This window comes from Hyperolius riggenbachi, chromosome 8, assembly GCF_040937935.1.
Source record: "Hyperolius riggenbachi isolate aHypRig1 chromosome 8, aHypRig1.pri, whole genome shotgun sequence".
In the NCBI taxonomy this organism is placed as follows: domain Eukaryota; kingdom Metazoa; phylum Chordata; class Amphibia; order Anura; family Hyperoliidae; genus Hyperolius; species Hyperolius riggenbachi.
Window position 1 is genome coordinate 226,670,708 of NC_090653.1, and position 20,336 is coordinate 226,691,043.

Consider the following 20,336-nt stretch of genomic DNA (forward strand, 5'->3'; position numbering starts at 1 on the left):
AGACATTTCGTGAAATTCAGACGTTGCTAACGGCCATGGCTGCGATTTATGTACGTCAGCATCACTACCATTGAAATAGCCCAAATAAACAGGTTTTTGTGACCCTAGGCTATGACCTCTTTGGCCTAGGGGCCCGAAACTCACCAGTCATGTTCCCCCTAAGGGTCCCTACAATGCTAGAAAATTTGCCACTGCTGAGCAATTGCCCTTTGAAAAGATGTGAGATTTTGGAAAGTGAAATAGGGAGGCAATGAAAGCCTATGGGGGATTTTACCAATTTTGGACCCCTGTAACTCTGGTTTGCAGAAATGTAGGGACCCCATCTTTGGAATCCAAGTCTAACAATATGTCTTCTACCTGCATGAGACATTTCGTGAAATTCAGACGTTGCTAACGGCCATGGCTGCGATTTATGTACATCAGCATCACTACCATTGAAATAGCCCAAATAAACAGGTTTTTGTGACCCTAGGCTATGACCTCTTTGGCCTAGGGACCCGAAACTCACCAGTTATGATCCCCCTAACAGTTCCTACAATGCTAGAAAATTTGCCACTGCTGAGCCATTGCCCTTTGAAAAGATTTGAGATTTTGGAAAGTGAAATAGGGGCCTAATGAAAGCCTATGGGGGATTTTACCATTTTTGCAATATGCCTTCTACCTGCATGAGTCCTTTGGACTCTTGGCTCACACCATCATCTCCAGATGCTGACTGCTCAGGGTCAGGATCCAGGGAGGTTTGTATAACGCCTCCCAAACCATCATGTATCTGCACAGCCCCTGACAACGGCAACACCCCCACAGGTAAAGTTTTAACGTATTTGCCACCATCTTTGACTGTTAGGGAAGCTTTATCATCTTTACATACATTATCCACCTCTGTCTTGGAAGATTCCCTCCCGACAATCACCTCCAAGATCGTATCTTCATCAACTTCAGGTTTAACATGCACAGCTGTAATTTGCTCAGTAGGTTGATGCATGGCAGGTAAGAGAGACGCCTGACCAGAAGGCTCCTCAGGCGTACTGCCTTTCTCCATAACCACGCAATCTCCCTCACCTCCGTTCACATATTCATCATCACTGTTTGCTAACATGGCTTGGAACCTCTGACGACACACCAGGGCCTCACTCATAGGTCCCCCGTAAGCTTTCAGGCCCTCAAGCACAGCCTGCTGCTCACGGATCCTCTGTCTCAGGCTTACCAGTTCAGGGTCCATATTCAGAAAGCTCGATTGCCATTTCACTCCGTAGCGAAAGATTGCATTCTTTAGCTGGAACTTCAAAGTTTTTATCAAGAAACAGCATTCATCAACTGCGTGCACCCAAGCTACAGTGTCCTTCACAGTCAATGTTCCTCCCCTTCCCAAGCCAGTGGGATCAGGGTGCTTTGGAGCCGCCTGCTCCATCCTGAGACAGCCGGCCTGCAAGGTAGGCTCCTGCCGACGAAAGGCCTAAGCAGGGCCTTAAAGTTCGGACTATCTCCGCTCCTCCTGCACTGATGGTCGGACAGGCACACCACGGATAGGTCCTTTGAGCAGAGCTCCAACAGTCAATGCTCTCCCCTCAGTGATCCAGTTCAGACTGACAACCGCCTCACCAAACTTGGGTCACTTGGTTATGGGGTGAAGCTGAAACATTCTGTCACATTTTGGGGACCCAAAAAAGTGGGCGGAGCCACACACAACCAATCAGATTTACCCTATTGACTTCAATGGGAAAATGTAAACCGCTGCAATTCTCACAGTATTAAAGCCAGAGTTCCCAGACTTGGCACAGTGGGTCACTGGGTGACTGGGTTTAAAATTTATAAAAAGTGGGCGGAGTCTACCACAGCCAATCAAATTTCAGCCATTAGTTTAAAAGGGAAAAATAAAAAAAATTGCTGCTGCTCTTAGACGGTTAGTGGCAGGGTCCTGACACTTGGCACAGTTGGTCACTGGGGGACTGGGATTAAAATTCATAAAAGTGGGCGGAGCCAAAACCGACCAATCAGATTTCTTTGATTGATTTAAATGGGAAAAATTAACAAGGCTGCCATTCTCACAATATTGATGTCAGGGCCCTCGAATATCGCAAATGTGGTCGCTGGGGGTTTCCACTCCAAGTTTAGAAAAAGTGGGCGGAGCCACCCGCAACCAATCAAATTTCATTCATTGATTTTTAATAGAAAACAATAAAACTGCTGTCATTTTTACACATTTTATTATAGCTATGTAACTATTATAGTACTAGTGTTGTTGATGTCCAAGTGAGTAGGGGTCTCTCTCGGCTCTTCCTATGGTGGTTCCACACGGAATGGGGGCCGCACCCCTCCGGACTCCACAGCCTTCCAGTCTATGGAAATGAAGAACGGCTCTTCCCTCAGGTTTTTCATCTGATCTTTACGCGCTTCCTGGTTTTTACACAGTAGCTTCTCCAGGAAGTCTTTCAGTGTGGGGTCCATCTCCGGCGGGTAGTCTGGATAATTGTAATAAATGGAGTTTTTGATGACAGCCTCATCCTTCTCCCACTTGTCCATGAATGGGTGTTTGAGGCATGCCATCAAAAAAAGCATGATTCCCGTAGAGAAGAAGTCTACTGAGTGTTTGTAGTCCATCTCTAGGAACACCTCCGGGGCCATATAGTGCAAGCTCCCGTTACATCCTTCAACCATGTCATCCCCAAAGACATCTTGCACTGCCAGGCCGAAGTCAGCAATCTTTATGTTCCCGACTCCGTCCAGGAGGATGTTTTCCGGCTTGATGTCTCTGTGGATGACACCCTTGGAGTGGATGTACTCCAGGCCGATAACCATCTGCGCAGCAAACAGTCTCAGGGTCGTAATGTCAAATGGCTTGTCAGCATCATCTAGAAGTGTCATCAGATCTCCCCCGCTCAGGTACTCCATGGCAAAGCAGAGGTAATTCTTTGACTGGAATGTACCGTAGAGCTGAGTGATAAAGGGACCCTTCCCAAGGGTCTTCAATACCTGACACTCCATGAATATTTCCTCAGGGTCATTATACTTTATAAATGGCCTTTTCTTGACCATTTTAATGGCCAGCTGTTGGTCTCTGGCTCGGTGGGAAGCAAGGTAAACCTTGCCAAATGACCCCTCTCCAAGAAGTTTATGGAAGTTGAAGCTGCCCAAAGTCAGTGGCTTCCTGATGGTCTGGATTCCACTCGGGCCAGCTTCTTCCTCCTTCGCCACACGAGGTGAAACATCAGAAAGCTGATATCCCGGCGCTGGTTTCCCAGCTACTTCCTCCTCCACATGACCGGAATCATAAGCTCCTAAGTCCACATCGACAAAAGCTGAAGCATCCGACAACTGATATCCCGGCGCTGGTTCCCCAGCTGCTTCCTCCACCACATGACCGGAATCATCAGCTTCTTCCACTTCGCCAACATCCAAGGGGGAGACATCCGATAACTGATATCCCAGCGCTGGTTCCCCAGCTACTTCCTCCACCACATGACCGGAATCATCAGCCTCTTCCTTCTCCTCCACATCCACACGAGGTGAAACATCAGAAAGCTGATATCCTGGCGCTGGTTCCCCAGCTACTTCCTCCACCACATGACCAGAATCATCAGCTCCTAAGTCCACATCCACAAAAGGTGAAACATCCGACAACTGATATCCCGGCGCTGGTTCCCCAGCTACTTCCTCCACCACATGACCGAAATCATCAGCTTCTTCTGCTTCGTCAACATCCAAGAGGGAGATATCCGACAACTGATATCCCGACGCTGGTTCCCCAGCTACTTCCTCCACCACATGACCGGAATCATCAGCTTCTTCCTTCTCCTTCACATCCACACGAGGTGAAACATCAGAAAGCTGATATCCTGGCGCTGGTTCCCCAGCTACTTCCTCCACCACATGACCAGAATCATCAGCTCCTAAGTCCACATCAACAAAAGCTGAAGCATCCGACAACTGATATCCCGGCGCTGGTTCCCCAGCTACTTCCTCCACCTCATGACCGGAATCATCAGCCTCTTCCTTCTCCTTCACATCCACATGAGGTGAAACATCAGAAAGCTGATATCCCGGCGCTGGTTCCCCAGCTACTTCCTCCACCACATGACCGGAATCATCAGCTCCTAAGTCCACATCAACAAAAGCTGAAGCATCCGACAACTGATATCCCGGCGCTGGTTCCCCAGCTACTTCCTCCACCACATAACCGGAATCATCAGCTTCTTCCGCTTCGTCAACATCCAAGAGGGAGACATCCGATAACTGATATCCCGGCGCTGGTTCCCCAGCTACTTCCTCCACCACATGACCGGAATCATCAGCCTCTTCCTTCTCCTCCACATCCACACGAGGTGAAACATCAGAAAGCTGATATCCTGGCGCTGGTTCCCCAGCTACTTCCTCCACCACATGACCAGAATCATCAACTCCTAAGTCCACATCAACAAAAGCTGAAGCATCCGACAACTGATATCCCGGCGCTGGTTCCCCAGCTACTTCCTCCACCACATGACCGGAATCATCAGCTTCTTCTGCTTCGTCAACATCCAAGGGGGAGATATCCGATAACTGATATCCCGGCGTTGGTTTCCCAGCTACTTCCTCCACCACATGACCGGAATCATCAGCCTCTTCCTTCTCCTTCACATCCACACGAGGTGAAACATCAGAAAGCTGATATCCCGGCGCTGGTTCCCCAGCTACTTCCTCCACCACATGACCAGAATCATCAGCTCCTAAGTCCACATCCACAAAAGGTGAAACATCCGACAACTGATATCCCGGCGCTGGTTCCCCAGCTACTTCCTCCTCCACATGACCGGAATCATCAGCTTCTTCTGCTTCGTCAACATCCAAGGGGGAGATATCCGATAACTGATATCCCGGCGCTGGTTTCCCAGCTACTTCCTCCACCACATGACCGGAATCATCAGCCTCTTCCTTCTCCTTCACATCCACACGAGGTGAAACATCAGAAAGCTGATACCCTGGCGCTGGTTCCCCAGCTACTTCCTCCACCACATGACCAGAATCATCAGCTCCTAAGTCCACATCCACAAAAGGTGAAACATCCGACAACTGATATCCCGGCGCTGGTTCCCCAGCTACTACCTCCTCCACATGACCGGAATCATCAGCTTCTTCTGCTTCGTCAACATCCAAGGGGGAGACATCCGATAACTGATATCCCGGCGCTGGTTCCCCAGCTACTTCCTCCACCACATGACCGGAATCATCAGCTTCTTTCTTCTCCTCCACATCCACATAAGGCAAAAATTCAGAAAGCTGATATCCTGGCGCTGGTTCCCCAGCTACTTCCTCCACAACATGACCAGAATCATCAGCCTCTTCTGCTTCCTCCACATAAGGTGAAATAACCGATATCTGATATCCCGGTGCTGGGTACCCAGCTACTCCCTCCACCACATGACCGGAATCATCAGATACCACATATTCCAGTGCTAATGCAGAACGCCCGGTAGATGGGGCAGGTCTACAGCAGTAGAACAGTCTGCCCAAGAAAGCCCTGATAGAACGCACAGCTGCCTGGGCTCTTCCCCTATCTGGTGGTTGTGGCTCTGGGTCAGCATTGGCAGCTGGCTGTACAGAGGGCTGCTGAACCTCAAGCCTGAGGTTCATTTTGCGGTGCCTTTTACAGCAGCGCAACATAGTTCACCAATGAGAATCTCACTAATGAGTAAATTGCTCGAGAGCAAAATCAATCGTCTTCACTTGTGCAAGTGGAGACAAAAGTGAGCCTCTCAATGCTCAACCTCTGCTTATATACACACACGGCTATTATGACATCACTTCCCTGACATCACCAGAGGTAAACATGGGGCTATTCTGACATCACAAGAGGGGCTCGGTGGAAGCAGATAGGACTTTCCGGCACTTTCCATCAGATTTTATGTTATACGTCAACACTCAAAATACATAAAAGTGGGCAGAGCCAGAACCGACCAATCAGATTTCTTTGCTTGATTTAAATGGGAACAATTAAAAAGGCTGCCATTCTCACAATATTGATGTCAGGGACCTCGAATATCGCAAATGTGGTCCCTGGGGGTTTCCACTTCAAGTTCTGAAAAAGTGGGCGTAGCCACCAGCAACCAATCAAATTTCATTCATTGATTTTCAATGGAAAAATATAAAACTGCTGCCATTTTTACACGTTAAATGCCAGCATTCACAAACTTTGGAGTGTTAGTCACTGGGTGACTGTGGTTCACAAGTAGGAAAAAAGGGGGCGGGGCAACAACAGCCAATCAGATTTCAGCCATTGACCTTAATGAAAAATGATAAACCACTGCTAAAATCACAGTTTAAATGCTAGGTGTCCCAAACTTGGCTCAGTTATTCACTGGGTGACTGCGGTCAAAAACAGGAAAAGTGGGTGGAGCCACTAACATCCAATCAAATTTCACCTATGCACTTGAATGTAAAACTTTCAAATACTGCCACTCTCACAGTTTTAAAGCCAGAGGTCCAAAACTTGGCACAGACCATGACATGGTGGTTAATTTTAAAATTTAGAAAAATGGGCGGAGCTTAAAACAGCCAATCAAATGTTACCTATTGCTATTCAATGTCAATATATAAGTTGCTGTCATTCTTTTACTGTTACTGGCAGGGACTTCAAACTTGGCACAGTCAGTCACAGGGGGACTGGGATTAAAATTTGAAAAGTGGGTGGGGCCAAAAATAGCCAATCAGATTTTCCCTATTGACTTCAATGGGAAAATGTAAACAGCTGTAATTCTCACTGTATTAAAGCCAGAGTTCCCAGACTTGGCACACTGGGTCACTGGGGTTAAAATTTGACAAGGTGGGCGGAGCCACATACAGCCAATCAGACACATAGCCAACATCCTGTGGTTTCTTCAGAAACGACACCATCTAGTTCTTCTTATTATTATAGGCGCCCCCCATTTTCTATACGCTACTCCTCCTACAGTTTTAGGGGTAGAAGCGCCAAACAAGCGAAGTACGTTGCTTGTGCTTTATTAAGCGATCGCACCCTCCGGGCCCCTGCGGCGGACCCCGGAAGACCCCTTTTTTCGTATTGACTTTGACAGGGAAAAATTTAAAATCACTGCCACTCGTACAATTTTGAAGCTACACTCCCCAAACTCGGACCACATATGGTTGGTGTCACCCCAAATAAAAAGATGTATTTTGGGGGCTCACCCCAAATTAGGCGGAGCTACCAGCGGCCAATAAAAATTTAGCAAATTTCTATACGCTACTCCTCCCAGAGTTTAAGGAGTAGAATTCTGAAACTTTGCACACTTGTTCGGCTCATACCCGAATAGGTTGCTTGTGCTTTTTTAAGCAATTTCACCCTCCGGGCCCCTGTGGCGGACCCCCAAAGACCCCATTTTTCCCATAGACTTTCATTGGAAATTTTGAAACTTTTGCCACTCGTACAGCTTTGAAGTTACACTCACCAAACTTGGGTCACTTGGTCAGGGAGTGAAGCTGAAACATTCTGTCACATTTTGGGGACCCAAAAAAGTGGGTGGAGCCACAAACAACCAATCAGATTTTCCCTATTGACTGCAATGAGAAAATGTAAACAGCTGTAATTCTCAAAGTATTAAAGCCAGAGTTCCCAGACTTGGCATAGTGGGTCACTGGGTGACTGGGTTTAAAATGTATTAAAAGTGGATGGAGTCTACCACAGCCAATCAAATTTCAGCCATTAGTTTAAATGGGAAAAATAAAAATTGCTGCTGCTCTTAGACGGTTAATGGTAGGGTCCTGACACTTGGCACAGTTGGTCACTGGGGGACTGGGATTAAAATTCATAAAAGTGGGCAGAGCCAAAACCGACCAATCAGATTTCGTTAATTGATTTAAATGGGAAAAATTAAAAAGGCTGCCATTCTCACAATATTGATGTCAGGGACTTCGAATATCGCAAATGTGGTCCCTGGGGATTTACACTTCAAATTTTGAAAAAGTGGGTGGAGCCACCAGCAACCAATCAAATGTCATTCATTGATTTTCAATAGAAAACAATAAAACTGCTGCCATTTTTACACGTTAAATGCCAGCATTCATAAACTTTGGAGTGTTAGTGACTGAGTGACTGTGATTCACAATTAGTAAAAAAAGGGGGCGGGGTAACAACAGCCAATCAGATTTCAGCCATTGACCTTAATGAAAAATGATAAACTGCTGCTATTATCACAGTTTAAATGCCAGGTGTCCCAAACTTGGCTCAGTTACTCACTGGGTGATTGCGGTAAAAAAATAAAAAAAAGTGGGCGGAGCCACTAGCATCCAATCAAATTTAACCAATGCACTTCAATGTAAAGCTTTCAAATACTGCCACTCTCACAGTTTTAAAGCCAGAGGTCCAGAACTTGGCACAGACCATGACATGGTGGTTAATGTTAAAATTTAGAAAAATGGGCGGAGCTTAAAACAGCCAATCAAATGTTACCTATTGCTAATCAATGTCAATATATAAGTTGCTGTCATTCTTTTACTGTTAATGGCAGGGACTTCAAACTTGGCACAGTCGGTCACAGGGGGACTGGGATTAAAATTTTGAAAGTGGGCGGGGCCAAAAACAGCCAATCAGATTTTCCCTATTGACTTCAATGGTAAAATGTAAACAGCTGTAATTCTCACATTATTAAAGCCAGAGTTCCCAGACTTGGCACACTGGGTCACTGGGTGACTGGGGTTAAAATTTGGCAAGGTGGGCGGAGCCACATGCAGCCAATCAGACACATAGCCAACATCCTGTGGTTTCTTCAGAAACGACACCATCTAGTTATTATTATTAGCGCCCCCCATTTTCTGTACGCTACGCCTCCTACAGTTTTAGGGGTTCAAGCGCCACACTTTCCACACTTATTCGTCTTATAGTGAAGTACGCTGCTTGTGCTTTATTAAGCGATCCCACCCTCCGCGCCCCTGCGGCAGACCCCAGAAGCCCCCATTTTTCGTATTGACTTTGACAGGGAAAAATTTAAAATCGCTGTTACTCGTACAATTTTGAAGCTACACTCCCCAAACTCGGACCACATATTGTTGGTGTCACCCCAAATTAAAATAAGTATTTTGGGGGGCACCCAAAGTGGGCGGAGCTACCACCAGCCAATGAACATTTAGCAATTTTCTATACGCTACTCCTCCCAGAGTTTCAGGAGTACAATTATGAAACTTTGCACACTTGTTTGGCTCATACCCGAATAGATTGCTTGTGCTTTTTTAAGCAATCCCACCCTCCGTGCCCCTGTGGTGGACCCCCGAAGACCTTATTTTTCCCATAGACTTTCGTTGGAAAACTTGAAACTTTCGCCACTCGTACAGCTTTGAAGTTACTCTCACCAAACTTGGGTCACTTAGTCATGGGGTGATGCTAAAACATTCTGTCACATTTGGGGACCCCAAAAAGTGGGTGGAGCCACAAACAACCAATCAGATTTTCCCTATTGACTTCAATGAGAATATGTAAACAGCTGTAATTCTCACAGTATAAAAGCCAGAGTTCCCAAACTTGGCCCACTGGGTCGCTGGGTGACTGGGTTTAAAATTTAGAAAAAGTGGGCAGAGTCTACCACAGACAAATTTCAGCCATTCATTTAAATGGGAAATTGTAAAACTGCTGCCGCTTTTAGACAGTTAATAGCAGGGTCCTCAAACTTGGTACAGTTGGTCACCAGGGGACTGGGATTAAAATTCAGAAAAGTGGGTGGGGCCAAAACCAACCAGATTTCTTTCATTGATTTGTATGGGAAAAATAAAAAGGCTGCCATTCTCACATTATTGATGTCATGGACCTCGAATATCGCAAATGTGGTGCTGGGGGACATCAAGAATGAGAAGCTTAAGTTCAGTTACAATATACCTTTTAGTTTTAGAATAGAAGTCACCCAGCACTTCATCTACATCTGCAAGTGCACCAAGAGCTAACGCAACCTCCTCCATACTTTCTGTGGTCCCAACCACTCCTTCTCCTGAAGCACCCACAGATGTATCAACAGCAGCCTGCCCATCTGCCCCTTTCTCCTCCTGTTTATTCTCTTTACTTTTTATGTCATTTTCTACACAACTTTCTTTTTTTTCCACATCCACATTTTCATTTAAAGAAACATTTTCAATCACTTCATCTTCAATTAACAAATTCACACTACCATTCTCATTTTGCATTATCTCAATATTGCCAAACACGGTATCACATTTGACTCTAGTAAGCTTTACTTCCACCTCCCTTCCCTTCCCATCACTCTGCATAAGCAAATCACAGTTCCCTTTGGCTAAGGATACAGTTCCCAAAACATTTTACCAATTTTGGACCCCTGTAACTCTGGTTTGCAGAGATGTAGGGACCCCATCTTTGGAATCCAAGTCTAACAATATGTCTTCTACCTGCATGAGACATTTCGTGAAATTCAGATGTTGCTAACGGCCATGGCTGTGATTTATGTACGTCAGCATCACTACCATTGAAATAGCCCAAATAAACAGGTTTTTGTGACCCTAGGCTATGACCTCTTTGGCCTAGGGGCCCGAAACTCACCAGTCATGTTCCCCCTAAGGGTCCCTACAATGCTAGAAAATTTGCCACTGCTGAGCAATTGCCCTTTGAAAAGATGTGAGATTTTGGAAAGTGAAATAGGGAGGCAATAAAAGCCTATGGGGGATTTTGCCAATTTTGGACCCCTGTAACTCTGGTTTGCAGAGATGTAGGGACCCCATCTTTGGAATCCAAGTCTAACAATATGTCTTCTACCTGCATGAGACATTTCGTGAAATTCAGACGTTGCTAACGGCCATGGCTGTGATTTATGTACGTCAGCATCACTACCATAGAAATAGCCCAAATAAACAGGTTTTTGTGACCCTAGGCTATGACCTCTTTGGCCTAGGGGCCCGAAACTCACCAGCCATGTTCCCCCTAAGGGTCCCTACAATGCTAGAAAATTTGCCACTGCTGAGCAATTGCCCTTTGAAAAGATGTGAGATTTTGGAAAGTGAAATAGGGAGGCAATGAAAGCCTATGGGGGATTTTGCCAATTTCGGACCCCTGTAACGCTGGTTTGCAGAGATGTAGGGACCCCATCTTTGGAATCCAAGTCTAACAATATGTCTTCTACCTGCATGAGACATTTCGTGAAATTCAGACGTTGCTAACGGCCATGGCTGCGATTTATGTACGTCAGCATCACTACCATTGAAATAGCCCAAATAAACAGGTTTTTGTGACCCTAGGCTATGACCTCTTTGGCCTAGGGGCCCGAAACTCACCAGTCATGTTCCCCCTAAGGGTCCCTACAATGCTAGAAAATTTGCCACTGCTGAGCAATTGCCCTTTGAAAAGATGTGAGATTTTGGAAAGTGAAATAGGGAGGCAATGAAAGCCTATGGGGGATTTTACCAATTTTGGACCCCTGTAACTCTGGTTTGCAGAGATGTAGGGACCCCATCTTTGGAATCCAAGTCTAACAATATGTCTTCTACCTGCATGAGACATTTCGTGAAATTCAGACGTTGCTAACGGCCATGGCTGCGATTTATGTACGTCAGCATCACTACCATTGAAATAGCCCAAATAAACAGGTTTTTGTGACCCTAGGCTATGACCTCTTTGGCCTAGGGGCCCGAAACTCACCAGTCATGTTCCCCCTAAGGGTCCCTACAATGCTAGAAAATTTGCCACTGCTGAGCAATTGCCCTTTGAAAAGATGTGAGATTTTGGAAAGTGAAATAGGGAGGCAATGAAAGCCTATGGGGGATTTTACCAATTTTGGACCCCTGTAACTCTGGTTTGCAGAAATGTAGGGACCCCATCTTTGGAATCCAAGTCTAACAATATGTCTTCTACCTGCATGAGACATTTCGTGAAATTCAGACGTTGCTAACGGCCATGGCTGCGATTTATGTACATCAGCATCACTACCATTGAAATAGCCCAAATAAACAGGTTTTTGTGACCCTAGGCTATGACCTCTTTGGCCTAGGGACCCGAAACTCACCAGTTATGATCCCCCTAACAGTTCCTACAATGCTAGAAAATTTGCCACTGCTGAGCCATTGCCCTTTGAAAAGATTTGAGATTTTGGAAAGTGAAATAGGGGCCTAATGAAAGCCTATGGGGGATTTTACCATTTTTGCAATATGCCTTCTACCTGCATGAGTCCTTTGGACTCTTGGCTCACACCATCATCTCCAGATGCTGACTGCTCAGGGTCAGGATCCAGGGAGGTTTGTATAACGCCTCCCAAACCATCATGTATCTGCACAGCCCCTGACAACGGCAACACCCCCACAGGTAAAGTTTTAACGTATTTGCCACCATCTTTGACTGTTAGGGAAGCTTTATCATCTTTACATACATTATCCACCTCTGTCTTGGAAGATTCCCTCCCGACAATCACCTCCAAGATCGTATCTTCATCAACTTCAGGTTTAACATGCACAGCTGTAATTTGCTCAGTAGGTTGATGCATGGCAGGTAAGAGAGACGCCTGACCAGAAGGCTCCTCAGGCGTACTGCCTTTCTCCATAACCACGCAATCTCCCTCACCTCCGTTCACATATTCATCATCACTGTTTGCTAACATGGCTTGGAACCTCTGACGACACACCAGGGCCTCACTCATAGGTCCCCCGTAAGCTTTCAGGCCCTCAAGCACAGCCTGCTGCTCACGGATCCTCTGTCTCAGGCTTACCAGTTCAGGGTCCATATTCAGAAAGCTCGATTGCCATTTCACTCCGTAGCGAAAGATTGCATTCTTTAGCTGGAACTTCAAAGTTTTTATCAAGAAACAGCATTCATCAACTGCGTGCACCCAAGCTACAGTGTCCTTCACAGTCAATGTTCCTCCCCTTCCCAAGCCAGTGGGATCAGGGTGCTTTGGAGCCGCCTGCTCCATCCTGAGACAGCCGGCCTGCAAGGTAGGCTCCTGCCGACGAAAGGCCTAAGCAGGGCCTTAAAGTTCGGACTATCTCCGCTCCTCCTGCACTGATGGTCGGACAGGCACACCACGGATAGGTCCTTTGAGCAGAGCTCCAACAGTCAATGCTCTCCCCTCAGTGATCCAGTTCAGACTGACAACCGCCTCACCAAACTTGGGTCACTTGGTTATGGGGTGAAGCTGAAACATTCTGTCACATTTTGGGGACCCAAAAAAGTGGGCGGAGCCACACACAACCAATCAGATTTACCCTATTGACTTCAATGGGAAAATGTAAACCGCTGCAATTCTCACAGTATTAAAGCCAGAGTTCCCAGACTTGGCACAGTGGGTCACTGGGTGACTGGGTTTAAAATTTATAAAAAGTGGGCGGAGTCTACCACAGCCAATCAAATTTCAGCCATTAGTTTAAAAGGGAAAAATAAAAAAAATTGCTGCTGCTCTTAGACGGTTAGTGGCAGGGTCCTGACACTTGGCACAGTTGGTCACTGGGGGACTGGGATTAAAATTCATAAAAGTGGGCGGAGCCAAAACCGACCAATCAGATTTCTTTGATTGATTTAAATGGGAAAAATTAACAAGGCTGCCATTCTCACAATATTGATGTCAGGGCCCTCGAATATCGCAAATGTGGTCGCTGGGGGTTTCCACTCCAAGTTTAGAAAAAGTGGGCGGAGCCACCCGCAACCAATCAAATTTCATTCATTGATTTTTAATAGAAAACAATAAAACTGCTGTCATTTTTACACATTTTATTATAGCTATGTAACTATTATAGTACTAGTGTTGTTGATGTCCAAGTGAGTAGGGGTCTCTCTCGGCTCTTCCTATGGTGGTTCCACACGGAATGGGGGCCGCACCCCTCCGGACTCCACAGCCTTCCAGTCTATGGAAATGAAGAACGGCTCTTCCCTCAGGTTTTTCATCTGATCTTTACGCGCTTCCTGGTTTTTACACAGTAGCTTCTCCAGGAAGTCTTTCAGTGTGGGGTCCATCTCCGGCGGGTAGTCTGGATAATTGTAATAAATGGAGTTTTTGATGACAGCCTCATCCTTCTCCCACTTGTCCATGAATGGGTGTTTGAGGCATGCCATCAAAAAAAGCATGATTCCCGTAGAGAAGAAGTCTACTGAGTGTTCGTAGTCCATCTCTAGGAACACCTCCGGGGCCATATAGTGCAAGCTCCCGTTACATCCTTCAACCATGTCATCCCCAAAGACATCTTGCACTGCCAGGCCGAAGTCAGCAATCTTTATGTTCCCGACTCCGTCCAGGAGGATGTTTTCCGGCTTGATGTCTCTGTGGATGACACCCTTGGAGTGGATGTACTCCAGGCCGATAACCATCTGCGCAGCAAACAGTCTCAGGGTCGTAATGTCAAATGGCTTGTCAGCATCATCTAGAAGTGTCATCAGATCTCCCCCGCTCAGGTACTCCATGGCAAAGCAGAGGTAATTCTTTGACTGGAATGTACCGTAGAGCTGAGTGATAAAGGGACCCTTCCCAAGGGTCTTCAATACCTGACACTCCATGAATATTTCCTCAGGGTCATTATACTTTATAAATGGCCTTTTCTTGACCATTTTAATGGCCAGCTGTTGGTCTCTGGCTCGGTGGGAAGCAAGGTAAACCTTGCCAAATGACCCCTCTCCAAGAAGTTTATGGAAGTTGAAGCTGCCCAAAGTCAGTGGCTTCCTGATGGTCTGGATTCCACTCGGGCCAGCTTCTTCCTCCTTCGCCACACGAGGTGAAACATCAGAAAGCTGATATCCCGGCGCTGGTTTCCCAGCTACTTCCTCCTCCACATGACCGGAATCATCAGCTCCTAAGTCCACATCGACAAAAGCTGAAGCATCCGACAACTGATATCCCGGCGCTGGTTCCCCAGCTGCTTCCTCCACCACATGACCGGAATCATCAGCTTCTTCCACTTCGCCAACATCCAAGGGGGAGACATCCGATAACTGATATCCCAGCGCTGGTTTCCCAGCTACTTCCTCCACCACATGACCGGAATCATCAGCCTCTTCCTTCTCCTCCACATCCACACGAGGTGAAACATCAGAAAGCTGATATCCTGGCGCTGGTTCCCCAGCTACTTCCTCCACCACATGACCAGAATCATCAGCTCCTAAGTCCACATCCACAAAAGGTGAAACATCCGACAACTGATATCCCGGCGCTGGTTCCCCAGCTACTTCCTCCACCACATGACCGAAATCATCAGCTTCTTCTGCTTCGTCAACATCCAAGAGGGAGATATCCGACAACTGATATCCCGACGCTGGTTCCCCAGCTACTTCCTCCACCACATGACCGGAATCATCAGCTTCTTCCTTCTCCTTCACATCCACACGAGGTGAAACATCAGAAAGCTGATATCCTGGCGCTGGTTCCCCAGCTACTTCCTCCACCACATGACCAGAATCATCAGCTCCTAAGTCCACATCAACAAAAGCTGAAGCATCCGACAACTGATATCCCGGCGCTGGTTCCCCAGCTACTTCCTCCACCTCATGACCGGAATCATCAGCCTCTTCCTTCTCCTTCACATTCACATGAGGTGAAACATCAGAAAGCTGATATCCCGGCGCTGGTTCCCCAGCTACTTCCTCCACCACATGACCGGAATCATCAGCTCCTAAGTCCACATCAACAAAAGCTGAAGCATCCGACAACTGATATCCCGGCGCTGGTTCCCCAGCTACTTCCTCCACCACATAACCGGAATCATCAGCTTCTTCCGCTTCGTCAACATCCAAGAGGGAGACATCCGATAACTGATATCCCGGCGCTGGTTCCCCAGCTACTTCCTCCACCACATGACCGGAATCATCAGCCTCTTCCTTCTCCTCCACATCCACACGAGGTGAAACATCAGAAAGCTGATATCCTGGCGCTGGTTCCCCAGCTACTTCCTCCACCACATGACCAGAATCATCAACTCCTAAGTCCACATCAACAAAAGCTGAAGCATCCGACAACTGATATCCCGGCGCTGGTTCCCCAGCTACTTCCTCCACCACATGACCGGAATCATCAGCTTCTTCTGCTTCGTCAACATCCAAGGGGGAGATATCCGATAACTGATATCCCGGCGTTGGTTTCCCAGCTACTTCCTCCACCACATGACCGGAATCATCAGCCTCTTCCTTCTCCTTCACATCCACACGAGGTGAAACATCAGAAAGCTGATATCCCGGCGCTGGTTCCCCAGCTACTTCCTCCACCACATGACCAGAATCATCAGCTCCTAAGTCCACATCCACAAAAGGTGAAACATCCGACAACTGATATCCCGGCGCTGGTTCCCCAGCTACTTCCTCCTCCACATGACCGGAATCATCAGCTTCTTCTGCTTCGTCAACATCCAAGGGGGAGATATCCGATAACTGATATCCCGGCACTGGTTTCCCAGCTACTTCCTCCACCACATGACCGGAATCATCAGCCTCTTCCTTCTCCTTCACATCCACACGAGGTGAAACATCAGAAAGCTGATACCCTGGCGCTGGTTCCCCAGCTACTTCCTCCACCACATGACCAGAATCATCAGCTCCTAAGTCCACATCCACAAAAGGTGAAACATCCGACAACTGATATCCCGGCGCTGGTTCCCCAGCTACTACCTCCTCCACATGACCGGAATCATCAGCTTCTTCTGCTTCGTCAACATCCAAGGGGGAGACATCCGATAACTGATATCCCGGCGCTGGTTCCCCAGCTACTTCCTCCACCACATGACCGGAATCATCAGCTTCTTTCTTCTCCTCCACATCCACATAAGGCAAAACATCAGAAAGCTGATATCCTGGCGCTGGTTCCCCAGCTACTTCCTCCACCACATGACCAGAATCATCAGCCTCTTCTGCTTCCTCCACATAAGGTGAAATAACCGATATCTGATATCCCGGTGCTGGGTACCCAGCTACTCCCTCCACCACATGACCGGAATCATCCGATACCACATATTCCAGTGCTAATGCAGAACGCCCGGTAGATGGGGCAGGTCTACAGCAGTAGAACAGTCTGCCCAAGAAAGCCCTGATAGAACGCACAGCTGCCTGGGCTCTTCCCCTAGCTGGTGGTTGTGGCTCTGGGTCAGCATTGGCAGCTGGCTGTACAGAGGGCTGCTGAACCTCAAGCCTGAGGTTCATTTTGCGGTGCCTTTTACAGCAGCGCAACATAGTTCACCAATGAGAATCTCACTAATGAGTAAATTGCTCGAGAGCAAAATCAATCGTCTTCACTTGTGCAAGTGGAGACAAAAGTGAGCCTCTCAATGCTCAACCTCTGCTTATATACACACACACGGCTATTATGACATCACTTCCCTGACATCACCAGAGGTAAACATGGGGCTATTATGACATCACAAGAGGGGCTCGGTGGAAGCAGATAGGACTTTCCGGCACTTTCCATCAGATTTTATGTTATACGTCAACACTCAAAATACATAAAAGTGGGCAGAGCCAGAACCGACCAATCAGATTTCTTTGCTTGATTTAAATGGGAACAATTAAAAAGGCTGCCATTCTCACAATATTGATGTCAGGGACCTCGAATATCGCAAATGTGGTCCCTGGGGGTTTCCACTTCAAGTTCTGAAAAAGTGGGCGTAGCCACCAGCAACCAATCAAATTTCATTCATTGATTTTCAATGGAAAAATATAAAACTGCTGCCATTTTTACACGTTAAATGCCAGCATTCACAAACTTTGGAGTGTTAGTCACTGGGTGACTGTGGTTCACAAGTAGGAAAAAAGGGGGCGGGGCAACAACAGCCAATCAGATTTCAGCCATTGACCTTAATGAAAAATGATAAACCACTGCTAAAATCACAGTTTAAATGCTAGGTGTCCCAAACTTGGCTCAGTTATTCACTGGGTGACTGCGGTCAAAAACAGGAAAAGTGGGTGGAGCCACTAACATCCAATCAAATTTCACCTATGCACTTCAATGTAAAACTTTCAAATACTGCCACTCTCACAGTTTTAAAGCCAGAGGTCCAAAACTTGGCACAGACCATGACATGGTGGTTAATTTTAAAATTTAGAAAAATGGGCGGAGCTTAAAACAGCCAATCAAATGTTACCTATTGCTATTCAATGTCAATATATAAGTTGCTGTCATTCTTTTACTGTTACTGGCAGGGACTTCAAACTTGGCACAGTCAGTCACAGGGGGACTGGGATTAAAATTTGAAAAGTGGGTGGGGCCAAAAATAGCCAATCAGATTTTCCCTATTGACTTCAATGGGAAAATGTAAACAGCTGTAATTCTCACTGTATTAAAGCCAGAGTTCCCAGACTTGGCACACTGGGTCACTGGGGTTAAAATTTGACAAGGTGGGCGGAGCCACATACAGCCAATCAGACACATAGCCAACATCCTGTGGTTTCTTCAGAAACAACACCATCTAGTTCTTCTTATTATTATAGGCGCCCCCCCCCCCCCCCATTTTCTATACGCTACTCCTCCTACAGTTTTAGGGGTAGAAGCGCCAAACAAGCGAAGTACGTTGCTTGTGCTTTATTAAGCGATCGCACCCTCCGGGCCCCTGCGGCGGACCCTGGAAGACCCCTTTTTTCGTATTGACTTTGACAGGGAAAAATTTAAAATCACTGCCACTCGTACAATTTTGAAGCTACACTCCCCAAACTCGGACCACATATGGTTGGTGTCACCCCAAATAAAAAGATGTATTTTGGGGGCTCACCCCAAATTAGGCGGAGCTACCAGCGGCCAATGAAAATTTAGCAAATTTCTATACGCTACTCCTCCCAGAGTTTAAGGAGTAGAATTCTGAAACTTTGCACACTTGTTCGGCTCATACCCGAATAGGTTGCTTGTGCTTTTTTAAGCAATTTCACCCTCCGGGCCCCTGTGGCGGACCCCCAAAGACCCCATTTTTCCCATAGACTTTCATTGGAAATTTTGAAACTTTTGCCACTCGTACAGCTTTGAAGTTACACTCACCAAACTTGGGTCACTTGGTCAGGGAGTGAAGCTGAAACATTCTGTCACATTTTGGGGACCCAAAAAAGTGGGTGGAGCCACAAACAACCAATCAGATTTTCCCTATTGAGTGCAATGAGAAAATGTAAACAGCTGTAATTCTCAAAGTATTAAAGCCAGAGTTCCCAGACTTGGCATAGTGGGTCACTGGGTGACTGGGTTTAAAATGTATTAAAAGTGGATGGAGTCTACCACAGCCAATCAAATTTCAGCCATTAGTTTAAATGGGAAAAATAAAAATTGCTGCTGCTCTTAGACGGTTAATGGTAGGGTCCTGACACTTGGCACAGTTGGTCACTGGGGGACTGGGATTAAAATTCATAAAAGTGGGCAGAGCCAAAACCGACCAATCAGATTTCGTTAATTGATTTAAATGGGAAAAATTAAAAAGGCTGCCATTCTCACAATATTGATGTCAGGGACTTCGAATATCGCAAATGTGGTCCCTGGGGATTTACACTTCAAATTTTGAAAAAGTGGGTGGAGCCACCAGCAACCAATCAAATGTCATTCATTGATTTTCAATAGAAAACAATAAAACTGCTGCCATTTTTACACGTTAAATGCCAGCATTCATACACTTTGGAATGTTAGTGACTGAGTGACTGTGATTCGCAATTAGTAAAAAAAGGGGGCGGGGTAACAACAGCCAATCAGATTTCAGCCATTGACCTTAATGAAAAATGATAAACTGCTGCTATTATCACAGTTTAAATGCCAGGTGTCCCAAACTTGGCTCAGTTACTCACTGGGTGATTGCGGTCAAAAAATAAAAAAAGTGGGCGGAGCCACTAGCATCCAATCAAATTTAACCAATGCACTTCAATGTAAAGCTTTCAAATACTGCCACTCTCACAGTTTTAAAGCCAGAGGTCCAAAACTTGGCACAGACCATGACATGGTGGTTAATGTTAAAATTTAGAAAAATGGGCGGAGCTTAAAACAGCCAATCAAATGTTACCTATTGCTAATCAATGTCAATATATAAGTTGCTGTCATTCTTTTACTGTTAATGGCAGGGACTTCAAACTTGGCACAGTCGGTCACAGGGGGACTGGGATTAAAATTTTGAAAGTGGGCGGGGCCAAAAACAGCCAATCAGATTTTCCCTATTGACTTCAATGGTAAAATGTAAACAGCTGTAATTCTCACATTATTAAAGCCAGAGTTCCCAGACTTGGCACACTGGGTCACTGGGTGACTGGGGTTAAAATTTGGCAAGGTGGGCGGAGCCACATGCAGCCAATCAGACACATAGCCAACATCCTGTGGTTTCTTCAGAAACGACACCATCTAGTTATTATTATTAGCGCCCCCCATTTTCTGTACGCTACGCCTCCTACAGTTTTAGGGGTTCAAGCGCCACACTTTCCACACTTATTCGTCTTATAGTGAAGTACGCTGCTTGTGCTT